The following is a 21,217-nucleotide window of genomic DNA, read 5'->3' on the forward strand; positions in this document are numbered from 1 at the left end:
GTTGGTCAAGTACGTGCGCGCACCGCGGGTTCCCGCGATAGACTTATGCACGCGGCTAGATACAGAAACGAGAAAGAAAACCGTCGCGAGAGAGAAGGGAAAAGCGAACGAAGAAAGACGGACGAACAACTCTATACTGGTATCGCGCGAGAGTACGTGCATGTGCAACGGGGCACACCGACGCCAGTACACGCGCTACTCGCACAACCAGAGCGGCGAACGAGGCGCGCGCACACATGAACGGGGCTCGTGAACGTGCACGGAAGGAGCAACACCTCACAAACGAGAGGCCTAGGCAAGAGAGCTATTTGTAATGTAATAGTGAGAGCACCAGTGGGGAAAGGGAGAGTGGAGGAAGGTGGTGGTAGGTGGAAGGGCGATGGTGGGAGGAAAGAGTAAGCGTAGGAAAGAGATAGGTAGAGGGAGAACGAGCAACGGAGCGAGGGAGATGTGAATAGGTGGCACTCGACGAGGAACCAATACTACGGTCCCTTTACAAACCAACTCACAAGACTCGCGAGGCCTCCTCTCTAGCGTGAGTATTCCGCCAGGGAGTTCTCGAGAGAGAGAACCGTGCTTTTCGGACCCTCAACCCTTTCTGGGCTCGCCTGTAAGCCACGGGGCCCACCTGGCCTCTTCTCTACCACCACCACCACCACCACCGCCACCACCACCACCACCACCACCACCGCCGCCGCAGAGTCACTACTACCACCGTTGCCATTTATCGTCACCGTACTGACGTTCCGATCGGTGGATGGTGTGTATATACACGCGCGTTTACGAGCGGTCACGTCCGTGTGACCACACCACTACCATCGAATCGCATTAACCACCACCATCGTCACCACTACCACCACCACCACCACCACCATCTCTCGTTGACTGCCCAGTCTACCTCTCTCCGCGTTTACCTAGGACCAGACAGAGAAAGCGAAAGAGCAAAAGAGTGAGAGGCGAAGAGTAAGAGAGGGTCTCGGCTTTGCGCAAAAGTTACGACGGAGCGAGGAGCAGTGAGACACACCGCGGAGACCGGAAGAGACCCTCTCTCCCTGAAGAAGTCCTCCGGCGAAGTGAGAAAGAGAGACCACGCGCGAAAAACATAGATCGCTTCGATCGAGTGTCTCGACTCTGTGTACATACGCGGGTGCGCGGGCGTGTGTGCAGTGCGAAATAATATCGAAGAAACCGACGTCGACCGTTGTCAACGACGTGTTCTGCCCGTTGTTTCTTTCTCCGTTTTCGTTTCTCGTATTTTCTCGCCGACCCGCGGTGTTTGATATCGTCGCGCGGACAGGCCACGTGGTCCACCTGGTTTCCTTCTTCTTCCGGGTTTCCCGGCAGGACGCGAACGAACGTCGCCCCAGCGGCGCGAAATTCCGTCGACTCGGTTCGTGGATCGCGCGGAAGGCTTTCGAGGCGTCGTCGTTATCGTCTCTCCGGTCCCAGTGCGCCGTTCCCGAGGAACGAAAACACCAGAACACGTGCTCATCCGCACGTGCTTTCGACGACGCACGTGCTCTGTTCGGACTGGTCCGGCTGCGTGCACGGAGGAATCGCTTTCGGGGCCTGCTGCTCCCCCGAAAGTCCGTCAGAAGTTTCGAACAACGATCGGGGAGAAGAGCCGCGGCGCACGGCACAGCTGGAGGAATCGACGCGAAAAAGTTTACGGGGGAATTTGCGCGCGAACAGGTGTCGTCTCGGTGGGCACGGCGTTGACGGTTGTCGGTGGAGCGACCAACGTACACCCCGATCGATAGAAAGGAAGTGAAAGGTGACGAAGGAAAGGGAGAAACGAGGAAAAGAAGAAGCATCGAAACGAAGAGCGAGTCTCTCGGCCGTTCGGTTTGCGCCGCTTACGTACACCGAGCAAGAGCGGGCCCCGCGTTGTGTAAGAGCTGAAAGTAAAAGTTGAAACCGCCGACTTGGGCTCGCGGGAGCGCGTGCGGAGCGCGCTAAAATCCGATCCTGTCTCGTAGGCTGGGCATAGCCGAATATTACCTACCTCTCTCTCTCCTTCTCTTTCTCGACGGCGGCTTTCGGATTTGGTGTAGCCACCATCGCGAGCCGTTTCACGTCGACGTGTTCCCGCGGAAAGCAAACACGGGTGATTGCGAGGAATTCGAACGGTGGAACGCAACGAACGCGAACACGAACACGAACCACGAAACGGGAAACCAGAGCGACGAAAGAACCGTGGGGCAATTGTGCAACGACATTTCTAATACCGTTGCTTCGTGAAATCCGCGGGAGGGAAAGAGCGCGGCGATACGCGGTGGTCGTTCAAGTTCGATACGGCGAAGAAAGCGATGGAAACGATCGTTGCCCGGCCGCTGCTGCCGGCGTCGTGCGCTACGAAATGCGAGTGCTCAAGGTCGTCGCCTGTATCTCACCGGTAACCCGCTTCCGGGACGAACGTCGTCGACGCAAGCAACGACACCCCGATCTCGCGGTTCAATTCGAGCGTGGCTGTCTCTTGATTCCTCGATCGCGTCCCGCTCGCTGCAACAACGTTTCGTAAAACGGATTACAAAACCAGAAGAGAAAGGAGACAGAGAAAGGGAGAGGCAGGGGAGGAAGAAGAGAAGCGCGAGAGGGACAAGGAGAGAGACAATCCCGCCACAGGAAATCGCAAGGCAACGATACACACGGTGGAGATACGGTGTTCGAGCACCGCGTCGAAGGTAGACGACGACGAGGTGGACGACAAGACCCGCGGAAAAGTAAATCCGGGGAAAAGGGAGGAGTCCGATCGTACGATCCGGATGTGGCTGGATCCACTGGTTTTCTTCGCTGTCGCCGACGGTGCGCCGCCTCGACGCCTCCTCGACGCCTCCTCGAACTGGATTTTCCCCGGTGCTCGTCCTCCTGGTGGTGCATCGAGCAGAGATCCCAACGAGATCCCGAGCTCGTGAACGCCGCGCGGAGACACGCGGCCGAGCGGAATTAAAAGTGCGCTTAAAAAGGTTAGCGGGATAAAAAAGGCGCGCGCGCGAAAGGATAAGAGAAAGGAATAGGAGCCACCTCCGAGTCCTTGAGAGTACCCAACGGGTAAAAGTGCCGCGCGCGGAGCCAGCCGGTTGACCCTGGGCAGCCAACGGAGCAGACCCCGTTTGAAAAAAGTTATCCACGTCGTTGTCGTCGTCGTCGTCGACGTCGTCGTCGTCATCGTCATCGTCGTCGTTGTCATCATCGCGGTCCGTAAATCTCCTCCACTGTGCGCGTTTCTTCTCATCTTGCATCCCCGTTTCGAAGTCGTCCAGCTACGGATCAGGAAACATCCGGGGAACAAATTCCAATTTCCTCGTCTGTCGGAAGAATTCCAAACCCACCGATCGAATATTCGAACACGACGCCTCCACCGACGCCGCCGCCGCCGTTGCTCTTCTTTCCACGTATCACGACTATGCGGACGTGCTCGACAGTGTGAAGTGTTCTCAGTGCTCCCGATATCGTCGCGATTTTTCGTCTGCGTTCCACCCACGACGTGCCGCGATCTGTTTCCCGGTGGTGAGATCTACGCTCCCGGAATATCAATGTACGTCACGTGTATGCACCGTCGTCCTCGTCGCCGCTATCACGGGATTTCGGGTCGTCGGCTCGTGGAGATGCTTCGTGACTCCTCGAGAGAGTCTTAACCGAAAAGTAACTGCGATTTGTTCCCATTTGGATACCATATTGGATAAAGTGCGGACGATCAAAATTACAAGGTGAGAGAAAACAAAAATATAACACGCGCAAACGGCCGCGATACATTGCTTTCGGGGAACGTAATCTCGCGTGACGCTCGTTGCACGGCCGTCTCGTTCCTAATGAACGTAACCCGAGTATCTGCGATTCGCAAACAACAGACGCTTCCGACTGCTACTCAAGTGTAAACATATTGGTAAACGTTTCCTTATCGCGACGGGAGCGTACAACTTCTCGCGAATCTCCTTTCGCGCGCAGATAAATGTGGCTCTTTGTACGCGAAAATTTAACGCTACCGCTGATAATATTTACACTCTCTGGCGACGCAATCGTTTCTGGCGCGTACGTGCTCCGATTCACTCTCGTTTTCCTCTCTGTTTTACTCTTTGCGATATTTTTTTTTAAGTAACGACCGGGCGAAAGTAATTCCAACTCGTCGCCCGATCGCCAGTTTAAATGGAGACGCGACTAGGGTCTGTCGCAAGAAACAAATAACAGGCTAATATCGTCGAGCATCGTGCACGCCATCGTTATTACCATCCCCCGTTGTCTATGGTTGATTAACGGCCATCGGGGAATAGGATAACGTCGACTCGATCGCTATGCAAAAAACACCTCTCCGAGACGTGTAATTCAAGTTCAGGTGTTTCCATGGCCGGTACGTAGCGTTAGTTGCGCAACCATTTTTAAGAAAGAAGAAGAAGGCGCGCTCGCGAGAGTCCAATGTGGTCATCAATGGTTCGCGATGACGGATCGTAAAGAAAAAGCGATCTTGAGTCAAGGTCGGGCTCGTCGAAAGGCGTCTTTACGCTCGTCATTTCGTATTCATGTGGCCATTATCTGCCGGATATATTTATGTTACCCTCTCTCATAGTACCGACGCATATAGGAGTTTGCATCTACGCAAATATCCACGGCGATGCAAACAGAAATTACGGTCAAGTTTGAGAGACGAACGAGTTAATTTTACCTTATCCCCCGCGTGCCAATTTCTCGCCTTTAATGAAGAGAGAAAAGAACGAAACGAAAGGAAAAGGTAACCGTGACTAACCATCGATAGAATTCCTTGTCCATAAACGGGACAAAAAGAAGGACAATTTATTCGTTCGGAGCGCGATTTGTATTCCCGTCCATAACAGGATCTTTGTGCTTGGATATTATTTTTTTTCTTTATTCCTCTGTATTTTACTTTCTCGACGGATGATTTATGCCCAGGGATCCAACGATGTTTTAAATATTTCTGTCGGCGATGGAATCGTTGACGTTAACGTACGGATAGCGCGACGATCCGATTAATATTACTCGCGGCTACGAAAGAATTTCATCGGAATAACTTTTCCAAGCTTCGAACAGGAAATATTCTTATCGAAGACGGGTTATCTGCATGCTTTAGCAGCTTCTACGTTAGCAGACACATTCGCGAATAAATTATTGGCCTCGTAGGTAAACGAACTTCCACGATAGTAAACGTTCGTGATTACACTACGGCTGGGATTATTCAAATATTTTATAAGTATTCCGATGCTTTAAATGAGCTTGGAATATTCGAGCGTTTCGTGACTGTTATTCGAATATTTAAATACCGTCGATTAGAGATTTTTGCAACACTTTTCTACTTCAAAGTTACGCTGCAGAAAATAGACAAATTATAAATAGAAAATAATTCTTAAAAACGCTTGGACATAACGTCCAAAATAAATGATAGATCACGTGCTACCGTTTTAGCAGTTCAAATTAAAATTTTTAACGAACAATTCTTTCCCAAGGTACATCAAAAACTTGCCAAATAAAAATAATCCCAATAAAGTTTACTCGCTTTTTAGTCGCTCGTCGTTTGGTTCGAGTGTTAATTAATTTATACATGCAAAGTGGAATTAACGCGTAGTATCAAGGCCTAAGAAACGAAATGAATACTATTACTGTTCTCTGAAATGAAGATTCAAAAGTCAGCCAACCTGATAAACCGAATAAGCGAAGAAATGTGGGAAGTAACCCTTCCGTTGAAACTTATCGTTGTACAAATATTATTATCGATGAACTTAAAGGACTTGATTTATAACTTAAATGCTACGAATACATTCCGATACTTACAGAACGGTTCAACGTAAGTATACGTCTCTAGCTTCCTACAAATTGGGTTGCACAACACGTACGACAAAGCATAATTATGATTTTATCTGTAATAGTCTCAATGTGCAAAGACTGGAAGCTCATGAAACATTGAAAGATGCTATCTCCATTTATAAAAGTTTTTCATGGTCAAATAAATTGTCTAGCTATCCACGATCTAATTAAACTTATCTCTCGTTCTAGGCCCCTTTGTGCGACTTTCTCGTTTAATATTATGTTTCGTAGAAATAATCTAAACGCACGTTCTATTAAAAGAACACGAATCATTGGAAACTGATTTATTCTTGTCCCCTTTAAACATTCCTTCGGTATTATAGTTTCTATATAAGTGATAATGAAATAACTGGTTTGAATATTCTTCAAACATGCTTACTGAAAAAGTAGAACAATTTTATTTTCTTTATTCTAATTATTTGCTTTGAAAAATCATAAAAAACCATCGTGTTTACGTTTTCATGAATTTTCGAGTGGCCTGGTTCGAGTGACTTCGAAAAATCCGATTGGCGTTTTATCTGCGCTACGTCTTCATTGATCGAGCGCATCATCGATTCATTAGAGGCGGTAATCGGGACTCTCGAGCGATTAATTAACGGGGAAGCCGGTAATGAGTATCGCACGGATCAGATAGACCACGATACTCATTCGAAACAATGTCGCACACCTCTCGCGTCTATCGGCGCCGATTAACTCCCAACGATCGACGCACCATCGACTAAATCAATCGTGAGTCATGCCCAATCGATCTTACGTAAGTCGAGTTTACGTTTCTTCGCGTAATCGCGACCGACAGGTAGACCCGCGGCATTTCTTATTTCTCCTTTCGTCGATCGGTTTCGCGAGCGTGTTCGATACCCGCGAATCGACTTTCTTCGTTCTCGCGTACGGATAATCGATGGCTCGATCGACGTCGACGAGTCCTCCGGGTGTCGGCGAAACTGCAACGCGACGGAATTATCGCCAAGCAGAAACGTTTCATAGACGATGATAAAAACTCGATTATCGCGAAACGATTGTAACTAATATAGGTGCCGCGAGATAACTATAATCAGGAGCGCGCGTAGTGTGTATACTACCGTGTGTATATTTAACTCTGTTGCAATTTTTTGTTTTGGCGCTTAAACGTTGTACAGATACGAAGCGCCGGTAATAATATCCGACAAAACATGGACGCTTAAACGTAATTCAATGTTTTTGCGATCTAACGGAATACTATTATCGTCGACCGGAAAAACAACTATTCAGCAAAACTGTACCTGTTTAGAGTTATATTTGTTAAACGCGAAACGTAATCAGCGAATACATGAATGCTCGATCTTTTCCTTTCGATAAATAATAATATCGGAGTAATAGTTATATGTTCCGGAATAACGAAGGTTGATCTACGGTAAAAAACTATATTAATCGTTTCTGGAGCTACTTTAATCGCTAAGTTACTGACACGTCAGTCACGTGACGCCAAACTTTTCATTCATGCCGCGTCGACAACGCTATCTTTGAACCGATTGCAACATGTCGCCTTTTGAGCCCGTACGATTACGATTACGTTTAATTACGAAGCGGTAAACCGTAGTTTCTCGTTTTTCTCGCTACAACCACTTCGAGACATTTGATAATTAGCCGCGCGGATGTGATAGGAAAATACGTAGAAAGTAATCTATTATATAAGTAAATGGAAAATAATTTCTTACGTTCCGTTCGATAAATTTTCTTTTCAAAATTATTCTGGCAAGTAAAAAAACGATTTGCATAATGACGAGGCATCGACTAGTTTACGCTTTTCAACCTAAGCTTCAGGAATTGTATGTATATCACTAAACATAATTATAAAGAAAAGAACCATGCTGTTGATAAAAATATTAAGGGCCCAAATAAGCCTTATATTATTAAATGAGAGAATTCTAAACATGCTTAAATTTCTTTATAAATTATATCGTTCTGCAGATCGATGCTACATTCGAAGAGGACCACGAAAGATGATTGAAACGTAAAAATGAGCGTGCAAGATAATGACATCACTGTTATTCCAAAACCACTATTTACCTAGCTCCTCGGTTCAAACATAATTTCGTACAATTTGCTATTACAATCGACACGTACGACCTGCCCGTCAACGTACGAGAATATTATACATTATACTGTCTCTCGTATATCAGAATTACAAACGTGCAGTCGATAGTAACTCGCTATTCGTGCACCGTGCTCACAGTATAATCACCCTGTTATCTAACACATTTATGGTTTTGGCATAAAGCTTGGAACATAAGAAAAAGACGCTCGACGGTTCGAAACGCTTCTTTACTGCAAAAAGTGAAAGTTTTCACATTCATGGCCTGCCATAAGGGGGACAATGTATACACGGAGCCATGTTTGTACTTTTTCATTCCTCCATTACGGCGTATAAGATCGTAAACTAAAAAGATAAATCATTGAATATTTCAATGAATCTTAAAAAAAGAACTTGATTTATATTTATAGGATCGAATTAATCTCTGAATCTCGGTAGCAAACATTGTTGTGGTATGTACAAACAGCGATTAACCAATCTCCAGGAAATTTAATAGGCATGTAAAGTATGCGTGGCTTATCGCTGGGGCCACAACGAGCATATGTATGTGTATCAGTAATCATTCTTTTTTTTTTTTAGAAGAACGTTTCGCCGTTATCTGCAGTGTTTCGTTATTATTTTTTAAAGTGTCATCACTTTACAGATTTTCAATACTTTTATCTGTTCGTGCTCATGCTGGGCGCGAAACAATTACACATTATCAGCTTCGAGCGAATTACATTTGAAAACAATTACCAAGCAACGAGTTCTTTTCTACAAAAGCACTTCGACATAATCACATGGTGCATCGACGTTTAAAAATTTGCAAAAGTATAAAATCTTGCCGATTTGTTATCGATCGATGAAAGGGCGCCGTACAATGCGTCCTGGCAGGCCGCGAAGGATGAAAAGCGCGTTGCGTTTTCTTCGTTGCAATTTTCGTGTTCCTCGGTCTCGCTGCGGTTGGCTGGAACGTTTCTCGACCGACGATAACACGGTTATTAAGACGCGGTTTCGCGCCGCGGAGGCCACGGATTGGCCGAACGGTTTCGACGTGCGCGGGGTACACGTTAAATGAAGTTGCAATTAAGAGAGCTAAAAGCTGCGCGGCTGACTGTGCTTCTCAAGGCCTCGAGCCTCGCCGGAGCGTACTTCCGTTTCTGATTAGCTTCCTCTTTTCCCACATCGTCCTCGCCGTTTTCTCTCTTCCCTTCCTCCCTTTTTTCTCCCGTCCTCTCTCCGCTTATTATTTCCCTTTCCTTTTTTCCTCCTCTTTTTACCTCGGTTTCCCTCCCTCCCTCCCTCCCCCCTCCTCCTTCTCCCCATCGCCGCCCCTGACATCTCGGCATGCGCGTTCTCTCTTGGTTCTCTTTATCTTTGGCAAGCGTTATCTCGCACCGTGGGAAACCGCGCGTGCGATTCGCGCCGCGAGAGAGAGGAAGTCCTTAGTCTCGTTCCTCGACCACCCATTTCTGCTTTTGGATCTTGATAATCGGCCCACGGTGCACCGTTTGGTCGTGGACGTTGACCGTGTGTCATTTCTTATTACTTTTTCTTTCTCCTTTTCGTTTTATTCGTCGTCCGTGTCGCGACTACACGCAAGGTGCGACTGGAAGCTGCTTAAAAACCTAACCTGCAAGCCCCGACTTGAAACAAAACCGATCGATGCAGGAAATGCGCGTTTAAAATAAATCGAATGATAATTATACCCATATATTAGAGTTATTTGCTGAACCGTTCCTCGTACGTATTGTTTTATTTGGCGAATAAAGGAATAAAGATATACACGATAGCCTGGTGAAGTTAAGAAAAGTCAAAGATGGCGGATCTAGCGGCGAGTTTAAGAAGATTAAAATGAAAGACAATAGGTCAGCAGTTAATTTTGAGTCTCGATAAGCCCTAAGATTTTTTTCCATATTGCAAAGTAAACTATAAATCACGAATCTTCCAAGCTATGTCCCCTAAAAAATAAAAATAAATGTAGCGCTTCGAGGCGCGCGATTTTAAGCGAAACGGGTTCGAATTGAAATCGATCGTTCGATTCGCGTCCATAGGTCCCGGATTGCGCAACGCTTTGGTATGCAAGAATACAGCTGAAAAGTCGATTATTGTTTCCGCGTTGGAATAAAAATCGAACGTCCGCCCCGGCGGTGCACGGAGCTCGGGGATTTTAACGACTCGGCGAGACGTTAGGCGAAAATGTTTCACCGGCGGCGTACACTTTCACTCGTCGCGTCGCGTCGTCTCGCCGAATTGGCAGATACGATTACGTCGCGCGACGAGGTTTCTGTCGATCGTGCGAAACACGGTCGCGTCAGTGCTGTCTCGATCTTCCCAACCCAGCCGAGGCACGTTTCCTGCGCGGCCCAGCAGGAGTCGCTATCATTCGACGCGCGAAGAAAGTCACTCTCGTCCCTGAATCGCAAAACGTCCGATAGAAAGAGTCTCTTCTCGGTCTAATCGATGTTTCCACGCGAACGCGTTTTGCCATACGACGGTGACGCAACCTTGAATATTTCACGTCTGAGAAGGCACCGAGAATTTAGCCAACGACCGACACCTATCCCCCTTTTATAAAACATTAGCTTTCGTTAGTCCTATTCTTACTAGTACCGTTATCGTTATTATTATTGAATTTATTTATTAGATACAGTATAAAATCTAACCCTAAACCTTCGTAGTACGAACTTTTCTCGTCAGTATAGTCGGATTCGATATGAAGGATAGAATATTCCTATCTGTACGCATATTTAAGGGTTGTATCGTCCATATTGAATTTCGAAACTATTACCTCAGATTCGTAAACAGCGCCCTCGTGTAGTCAGACACCGAGTTTTGATCAATTATTACCCACCATGGCGCGCCATTTTGAATTTGATACTTCGACTCTAAAACATACTTAAATACTGATAATTAATAAATTGTATATTTGAAATATAATTCCAAACATTCAGTTGTCATTATTTGATTAAAGAGACACTTTTGAATTATTTGGATTATACACGTACGCGTATATTTAAATCACGTAGGTGCGTGAGAGACACGGATCGCCAGGAAACGTAATAAAAGCTAACCTCGCTAAAACCATTCGCATTTTTCGCCGGTCGAACGTGCATTTGCGAAACGGGCCCCACCTCGAATGACAATTTCGTGCAAATCTCGGCGCGGTCTGGCAGTAAAATCTCCGAAACGACGCGAATTACGTAAACCGTAAAGTCCTCGATACCTCAAGGGAAGTTAAAATAGAGTGCCGGACAGGATTCAGAAATCGAAATACTTCGAACGCCCACGCGACGCGATTCCCGTTCCCTCGAGTATCGATAGAATCGTCCCTTGTATCCGCAGTTTCCCAATTTATAATTTCTTGCGTGGCCCCGCGCCGGAGGTAAGCGATGGAAAATTATCGTGGAGCTTGTCAGGATCGTGTGGAGAGAGTTTCCGCCCACGCAATCGCTGGAAAAACATAACGATTCCTCTGTAGTCGAGCGAAGCCTCGGTTAGGAACGCACCGACAGCGTCTGCCTGCATTTTCACTCGATTCCACATCGAGTGTAGGCTATTCAAATAATTTATTATTAAATATGAAATGCAATATCAAATTGTAAATAGTACTACGTTTCTTGTTCCTATTTTATGCTATTACATATATCCCGTGTTATCCTCAAAATATTATTCGAACCAGTAATAGTTGACTTCGCGTGTAGCTCTTTAATAAGATCCCTGAGCTAGTATCTTGAACGTGAAAGAGCGAGTGGTGGGGATGGGCCAGGCTATTGGATCATTGCTTAGGCTTGTAAGATACCTAGAAATATACTATAAAAGGATAGCAATGTCGTAATAATTTATTTAGATTTCAGAATTTAGTAAAATTATCTTGACAACGGACTATTATTATTTTCAATTCTCAACGCGTGTCTAGAAGTATAGAAATATTTGAATCGCAGAAGAATGGACGTCCCTAGAGCGCCGCTTCCATTCAGAACGAACGCGAAACGGTAACGCTCGTGGAAGAACCGAGCGAACTGTTACGTTCAGATTTAGTAAATCGTAACAACTTTCTAGACCTTTAACTCGGAAGCGTTAGCTATTTTTATCCTGCAACATTTTCCCCGTTCGCAGGATCTTGGCTAGGCCCGTAACGCGGGTCGATTTGCTTGAAATTTTCAGCGCGATTCACCAGGATGGGTCCTGATTACCTCGCGTTCGTTATCACCGGTTGGTATCGCGATTTGCCCGTTTCGCGCAGGTATTCGCGACTGCCTCGTGGTATTTTCCTCTGGGTTCTGGCCCGTTCTGGCTCGTGGCGATTGTAAATCTTGCGTTCTGGGCCCCCGCGGCCGAGTACATGCCGAGTAACAGCGGCTAAGAGTATATGTATACGTCCGCCAACCCTTTCTACCTTCCCTTTCACTTTCATCTATCGCATATACTCGAGGCCCCTTCGGAACTCGCCTGCTTCTCGCTCGCTTGGCCTACTCTTTTGCTACCTACTTGCTCTCTACGTGCAGCCGCAGGAAAAGAGAGAAGAAAAAAAAATACGAATATAGGAAAGATAATGTATGCCATGTGCAACGAAAGAATTGTTTCGCTGGCTGAGCCGGCCTTGAATCGTCCCGGGGATTAATTTAACGCTTGGACAAACGACGCCGTTAACTCCTGCATCGCGGCGTTTAAGACGCGGCGTTATTCCGCCAACGGATATTATGATAAATGTATACGGTCCAAATAGTTTGTGGGTAGAATCGTTTATAGAAAATTAACTATGTTTGTTCGGTGCTGTATATCTGGAATACAACGAGCACCGTGAGTACGCTGTTATTCGCAAGAAGAATCCTTGTTCTTTGCTCCCGGATTACGCGTGCAACGAATAAAAGGTTGCGCGGATGAAAGTTTTGTGCGCATAAAATACACCGTCTGGTACGCATTGTGTGTGGTATTTGTGCCGTGTGGGTAATATTTCCGATCCAGACCGTAACGCACACCGCGTAAAAATTACACACGTTACGAATACCGCAAAAATTTCACGAATGTAAACGCGTAAACGCGTAACCATTCTTTGGATAATATTTCGTTCCATAATTGAAATTTTTGGACGATACCCATGGTGGACATTAGTTACATTTTCTTAAAGAGGTTACCAAAAATTAATTTCCCAAGAAATTGTTAGATTGCACTTTGATATCCGCCATATTTAAATGTCGTAACGTGATTTAAATAATAATATTTAGACACTCGAGTATTCGAATAGCGAAGTATGTATTACGCACGAACGGCTACAAAATAGTCGAATATGAAATTGTTGGAGTACCGTCGGTCCTAGCAACAAGTATGCTGTAACGGAGCTATGCAAATCGAAGCCTAGCACGATTGAAAGTAGTGACCTGCAGAAGAACGGCATTGTAACCTTCCTTTGTGACCCGAATGAAATATGGCTGGTTCGAAGTGCCGGGAGTCTTTCAAGCGACAGTGAAAGTGTCCCAATTTTCAGGAGAGAAAGAGTTTCCGAAAACATTAACGGTAATGCGGGGCGCACGTAACCATTGTCGAGCGTACTGTTAGAATCTGTTGTTCGTCGAATCAAACGCATGAACGAAAGCGGAAAAATAAATTGACCATCGTAAATTATGCAGACTTAAATACATGACTGTGCTATGCAATACTGATTTTTTGGTGTGATACGAATACGATTTAAATACATTGTTACCGCTATTTGTTGCGAATATATAGTCGGTCTGTAAAAAATGTTGGGAATAGTGTTTGGAAATTGCAACGGCGATAAGGATTATCGTCGTTTTGAACGGTTCGCGCCCGCCCACCGGGGATTCACTTTGCCTCTTTAGCATAAGCACACGTTCGTTTTGCAATAATAAGTTCCTGTTGCAATCGTTATTTCACTTGCCGTTGCGTCGAAAGGCATAGCACGCCTCATTAGAGGCCGTGACTGTCCCGATTGTTGTGCTTTTATTTTATACTAGGCGCAAACGTCTCTGTCATCGCTATTACTCACGATCGATATCTGATTCTTTCACCCGCGTTTCAATAGCTTTCCATCGATCTTGCTGCCCGGTTAATTAATCTCGCCAATCTGCGAAATAATACGGTGTTGTCGTTCGCTTCGAAACTCGTTCGATTTGAATATCTGTCGCCATTGCTCGCCACGAAAGTCTCGAAATGACTGTATCGTGCAAGCTGGTGAGGTCTTAAGCCTAAAAATTGTATCTCAGCGTGCGTTGGACACGTTTTCTGAATTTCTAAACAGCATCGATGTTACGAAGTCATTCTTATGGTTAATTGCTTTGATTCACGGTTGAATAGTTGAATCTTTCACCCCGGAAATACATGAAGAATATAGTGAAAATTAATTTTAAACACATGAACGTGCAAAATAAAAATAGTTAAATCATTTTGACTTATGACACGTTCGTGAGTATCATCGTTGGTAGACAGTTACGGATCGAAGCAGAAAAATGCTCGTCAAAAAGTCACCGAACCGACCCAAGTATGCGACTTCGTTACTATTCTCTTATAAACAATAAATCACGCGATACACTCGATCCCATCGCTACTTTCATCGAGTGCTGCCGGACTCTGAGCATCCAAGCGATCCGCCAGGCAGCAAAGTGGGGGAACAATTCCCCTCAACGAGGAAACTGGAGGACTCCCAAGCTGATTCTTTCGTTGTTTCTAGCACAAGTACGCATAGAATTCTTTTTTTTTTGCTCTAGTACGCGTCAACGCCGAAACTAAACAATAAATCATAGATTCCTCTCGCCAAACATCGGTGTTAATAAACAACGATCGTATTACGAAATGAGAAACCGCGTGAACGCGGATAATTCGCGTTTTAAAAAAAAATCGCGATACAAGTGCTTGTGACGGATGTGTTTTCCTTTGGCATTTCTAAATACCTTTAAAGGCGATCGTCGTGCCTCGACAGCATCTGTTAGATCATCCGTTAGATGCGTCGAAAAATGGCAACTTTCTTCGACGACTGAATACTCACGTGCTCGGTTACGCGTTCCACGGTGCTTGTCTACACCCAACTGACAGCGTAATTTCTCCTTCGCCATTGTTGCTGTCAAACGATCTCGTAACCGTCGTCTCCCTCTCGTGACACGCTAATCATCCCCGAAGCCTGTCACGTCGCGCCACGGAACGGCCGACCCACATACCGAATTTCGTCCCGCTTTGTCCTATCCGAAAGCGTAGTTATAGTCGTTTCCCGGTTATTTTCGCCGAACACGACCGGACGCTCGATCCCCGAGCCGGAGGAGAATGAACCAAAACGCATGAATGAATTATCGTCCCTCAGCCACACCAGTCTGCGCTGAAAATGCACCCCGAAACACCATCCACCGATTCGTACGTCTCAAATTGGATGTTTTCTCTCAATTAATAATTCTTGTTTTAGCCTTTAGAATCAGCCCTTAAATTTTTCACGATTTTTAAATTGTTAATGTTATTTGAATACAATGCAGAGTCATCGAACGAGTGGAGTGCCATCGAAGAATAGAAGATGGCTTTTAGGAACGTTTCACGAGTTTGCACGACCTCAAATGCAATAGCAACCTGTCCGGGGTATCGAATTAGATAATCGCGAAAGGCGAAACGCGGGCGAATCTCCATCCGGCCGACGCAATGACCCAGATAGAGAGAGGCTGCTGAAAAAGTTCAAGTGGCTGTGTTTCGGAAATAATCTCGCGGCGTTCGCATTCAACAACAATACCCACTGTTGCACGATATAGGGCCACGACGAGACCAGCGCGATTCCGTGATAGATAAACGATATCAGCGCTGCCTATCTTCCGTTTTCGAGAGTATCTTTTCGGGCCTCCGCCATCAAACAATGCACCTCCACGCTGGTTCACCGTTGGAACTTGAACGAAACTGTAAAACTTTCATAAATTAAAGTCACTACGTTTTAAGTTTACTTCTACAGTGAACGCTTTAATTCTTAATCAAAGTTCTGGAACAGCACTTGTTCCTCGACTTTCTAGTAAAATATGAAAGTTACAACTATTTTTTTTACTTGCTTAAGATTGAATAAGCAAGTCGTGATTCGAGACTAATCCTAACGATCGTTAAGAATAAATTTGAAAATTTTAAGGGCATCCTGCATCTGATTCCATACAATAGTTTTGAACGTGCGCGCGCGAATCACCAACACTGTCGTTGAAGCACACAGTCGTTAACGACAAGTCCCCACCCACAATGTGAGATCATTGCTATTACGTAAGTGTCCAGTCCACGGTGTGGACGCGCATAAAAGTATCGGATAGCACTACACATGCCGCTCTAGTGGATGATAGATCGCGTCGTTCCGGATAGTTTTCTGTCACACTAGAATTTCGAGAGGAAAGTCGATCGATCTCCATCGACTTGGCAACGATTTTCTTAGATTTAATATTTGTCATTTATTTTGTCCATTTCTTGGAATTCTGTGTTCGAATATTCGGTGATTCGATTATTTGATGAATATAGGTAAGTCTCGATTTATTCAAAATTTACTAATACTTGTATAATCCATGAAATTATACCGTGTTATTGGTAAATTTTGATTGCATTTTGACATTTTTTTCGACACACTGTTGATCGTATTAATAAAACGAGAGTTACTGACCCTTTCATCCAAATAATGCCTTAACATGTGAACCGAGGGGATATGAATTAACTTGTCATTTATACTCGTTTGTATCTTCCGATATGCATTACCGCTCGAAAGTATGACAGCAGATTAAAACTGTGATTATTATAATTTTGCAATTTTTATGAAAGTAAATATACGTAATAAATGGAAACGCGATCACAGTTTCTTTTTAGTAAATAAAAATAAATTATCAATGCATCGAACTCGTAAAATACTTTCGAACGACAGTGTCGTTTCGTTTCCTTACGCGAGATCTCTATCTCGAACCATAATATTTGTATTCGTATAAATTATACCGTGTTCGCATTTTTTGCCGAACAAGACTCATTAAATCGTCTTCATTCAGTTTTAACTACTCGCACACGAGCATTCATAATCGAGGAATGACACAAATTAAATACGCTGCATAAAATAACTAATGGATCGTTAACTTAAGTGACTGCATTGGCGCGGTAAGGTATTCGATAATTTAAAAACACCCACACGCCGCATAAGTCGGGCATTCGTCAAAGGTACGAATGTATTACATAAAAAACGTTTTTATTGCCAACGAAACCGATTCCATATCTTTATTTGTTCAAAGACTTTATTCGTCGTAATCGGGGAAAAAATTTAATAGTTCAAATTGTTGTTGGATACTAAATAAATACAAGGTATATAAACGAAACCACAGATGTTTCGCAGTAAAGAAAGCGAGATGAAAGGATTTCAGTGAATTGCAGTTTCGCAATCTGACCTCGAATTAAGTACGGATTATAAAATTCGACCGACGCCACTGAACTGTTCGGAAACGGGATCCCCTAATTGTTTCGAGCTGCGTGGAGCAATAAATAGAGCACGGAATCGAGTTTGCCTAGAATTTCAAAGTGCCTTGATCGATGGATGCAACAGTGGCGCCTGTAATAGGATTCACTGGTAACACACGATCAATCGCAACACGGGATTGCATAACATTTCGAAAAGTCGACGTAACGTGTCGGAAGTCATCGTTAACTCTGGCTACAGTATCGTCACGACTGACCAAGCGTGAATAAACAAATGAACAACCGACCAGTGGCTCGGATCATCGAATTGCTGGGAGTTTCGTCGACTCTAACAAATTTTTTTTCTTTTTTTTTTTTATTAAATGGTAACAGCAGCGGAGGCTCGACGCGTTGGTTTCCGATTGACAATCGTAACGAGGCATCGGGAATAATTATTCAAGGCTACGGTGTGTTGCAATATATCGACTGGCTAGTTATGTCGATGAAAGTCCCCGTCGAGTTTAAAGAGCGCCAGCTATAAAGCGCACCAACGAATACGAAGGAGTTTAATGGTACGCGTCCCTTTTATGAAAAACCTATCGTTTGTTTCTTCCATTCACGTCAAATAAAAAAAAAAAACTTACCGACTGTTTTCATAGTCTCAGGAAATAAAATTTATGGAATTAAAGTTACGTAATCATAGTAAAGGGATGGTTTACGTACTGTTGGATTTTTTGAAAACTGATAGCGGGAAAATTCTGTATACAATAGTTCAATAATAAATAAAATTATGGTGATTATCTTTCACAAAAGAAACATATGTACGGAGTCAAAACATAATAATAAATGTTGAAAATTAATAAAATAAATTCATTAAAAATACATTTGTATACTTTATTCGCGGGAAAAGTTTGATGAAAATTGGCGCGCCACGGTTGGACGGTGTTTGTCGTAGGTGTGATTGGATTCGAATTGAAAATTGCACGGCAGATCGTCGCGATCGGCCGATCTATTTCGAGAAAGTATGCTCATCTCGCGGCAAACGCGAAATCGCACGTAGAATAAGAGTCCACTTCGCGCAAAACGTTGGTCATCACTTGACGTCTCTCGTTTCCGTCTGACTCATTTAGACGCGGCAGCAAGGCCGAGCCAAAACCAGCGATCTTGGCTTTATTAAAATATGCCTGCAAGGCGATCACAAGGTAGCGAGCACGCGTGAAACCAAATAAAAGAAGTTTGCTAGCTGCTCGCCGTTTCTAGAGAAAAAAAATACGCGCGCGTCGCATTTAAATTCATTCTCGTAAAATTCTATTCCCCCTGCAATGGAGCATGATCGCGACGCAACAATCGACAATACTCTGCTGCGTACGTAACATTGTAGCACTTCCAGATCACTCGATTAATTTCATACTTAAGTTTCACACTGTTAGTATTTTATATAAACCAAGTAAAATATCGAGTATACGAATTTATCATAAAATTTTTACTTTTCCATCTTTGTTTTGGCTTTGAGACAACTTGAGAGACCGTAGGATACCCTTATGGTTCTCCACAGTCGCTATGTGGAGTCAACGAGGGTGAAACAATCTTAATAACACGGAGTAAACCGTTTACTGTGCGCTGATAAGGTGTTCCATATTAGCCGGCTGTATAATAATTCGAGTCGTCCTAGCCCCAGCTCTGAAACGCTGGAGCGCGTGTCTCGGCAAAGGAGAGGCAGAGAGAAATAGCGGAAAAGAGGGGAAGCGATAGATACGGCGAGAGAGAAAGAAGAACGATCGTGATTGCGTAACACGAATGCACGCGAGTATCTCGCGGCCGTGTACCGCCACCGTACGTAGGTGTATGTAGATCTTTTAGGTAGTGAAAGGTCATCCGTTTAATAGTCCTCAAACAGCTGCATGCGCGATCGGATCTCCGATGACTAACTCGCGAGAGAAGGATTCGACGAGTTATGGCGCGCGCGGTACATCTCCCGATGCATAGTCGAAGAAAACCACCGACGGAGGATGCCACCACCCTTTGACATTGAATCGAAATTTCTCCTCGCCTCCGTTCCCCTTTTCGCGACCGTTGTTCGCGTGATTTTAATTGCGCAAACGTTGCTTTCGCAGCGTGGGCGTGCTTTTTAAATTTCGTTCGAATCGACGTGTTTGGTAATCTTTCGCGCTGGTCGACGTGTGCGCACGCGCCACGGTATGCACGAAACGTGGTCACGCGCATCCGTTCTGCGCAGACGGGTTTACGAAGCCCGGTTCTTCCCGCGCGAACCAGACGACCAAAGTTTCGCGGACGCCCCTCGATTTACGAACGTTCGATTCGAGAATATTTTATATAAGAATTCGTTAATAATTTGTGGTTTATATTTCGAGACGCTGCACTGAATTAGGTGGCGATCGAGAGACATCTTGGACGCAAACCATCGATTATTTCGAACCTGCATACGAAAGTACCCATTTAATTCGTCTTGCTCGGTTAACAGGTTAAGCCCCCTCTTAAAGATGTACCCTAGTCTGGAAAAGACTGGTACAGGGGTTAACAAACTATGGTTTGCTGTGTAAAGCAGATTACAAATGCAAAGGATTATCGGGAGGTTTACCTGCGGGTTTGCCCGATCATCCTTTCCACTGATCTTTTCTATGAAATTACCTGCTGGCAAACCTCCAATAAACCTCGATCTTGCACGGGCTAATTATATAATTATTAATGATTATTATTGTACGTAAGGTTGCATTGGTTCTTAATTGAGTTTCATGGTAGATTCGTGTAATTGATGTTTTGGTAGAGTAGTTCGACGGAGTAATAATTATTAATTAAAAGTAGAATTCAATGTAACGATCATATTAGTATCCCTGCACGATTGAAACACCGTTCTGCGTTCTTTCTAAACGCGTCTTAGAGCATTAGCAGTGTTATATTATCTGCAGCAGTTATTATTCGTTTACGTAAATTTTCCACACTCGTTATCTTGGTGTGATAGACATGGGATTTGATAAAGTCCCATGCAAAGAAGTCTAAAGGGGTTAAATCTAACGATCAAGCCAGGTTTTATGAAAATCTCTCCCCAAACTTCTCTTCGATTTCAATGCATTTCAATGCATTTTTGTGGCACCCTTGAGGGTTGCGACCTACAGGTTAGGAACTAGTGGCCTAAAGTCCATGTTAAATATGTACATTCTTCGAAAATGAACTCTTATCTGGTGCCTCTTAGTGTTATCTTTGATTTTAGGTTACATACTGTTACCATAAACGCACTTATTGTCGGTACCAGCTTGAGGTAGGTGCGAACGATGCAAATATTATTTTAATAGTCAAGAAAAATCAATCAAAAATGAGATAACAGCTTATTTAACAACGACGTTATAATGAAATTTGATTTGTTACTCGCTTTAACCGGGACTCATTGCCTATCAACATTCTTATTCGTCGTTAACATTCACTTATCCGAGCAAGAGCGGATAAACCCATGATCTTCTTTTTGCATTCGAGAATCTCCCAAGTATCCGAGCGTCTCGGAAAATCCGGGATCTCGGTTTCTATTCGAGATTCTCGATTTTTTTTTCGAGAATCTCGCTTGAAACAAGATCCCGGTTGACAAACCAGTCTCGTCTCGGATTGGAAATTTGAGACGAGATTATCTCGCGTCGCTTTTTCCGGGATCCTGGACGGTTATGTGCGACATGGTAGCTCGATGCAAATCGACCCGCGGGTCAAAATAAATTCGACGTGCAGTATTGCCTCGTAAACGGTGGAAAAGTTTATTTCAAGAATTGATTGTAGCTCACGCTGTCATACGCGTAAATAAATCCGTCTGTCGATGCAGATCGTAGATAGCGCCGAGGAATTCTAAAGAATGGTAGGGATAGCTCGTGGACACTTGAGCGGACAGATTCGTGGACACTTAGGCGGACATCGGTGCACTTGCTTTTGGATCGTACGTCCGAAGAGGCAGCTCGCGGTGCG

General features: G+C 44.5%; 1 protein-coding gene across 1 annotated transcript in view; it reads left to right on the plus strand.

Moving 5' to 3' along the window:
- Window positions 1–714: 714 nt before the first annotated feature.
- The window catches only part of LOC122401255 (transcription factor Ken 2-like), a 35,606-nt gene continuing 15,103 nt past the window's right edge, over window positions 715–21,217 (plus strand). Inside the window, exon 1 of the mRNA XM_043403283.1 lies at window positions 715–3,710. The gene's annotated coding sequence lies outside the window, so the exon portion shown is untranslated. The remainder of the gene's footprint in view (window positions 3,711–21,217) is intronic.

The sequence above is a fragment of the Colletes gigas genome, unplaced genomic scaffold, assembly GCF_013123115.1.
Source record: "Colletes gigas isolate AHSC1104 unplaced genomic scaffold, ASM1312311v1 Colletes_gigas_Sc00002, whole genome shotgun sequence".
Lineage (NCBI taxonomy): Eukaryota > Metazoa > Arthropoda > Insecta > Hymenoptera > Colletidae > Colletes > Colletes gigas.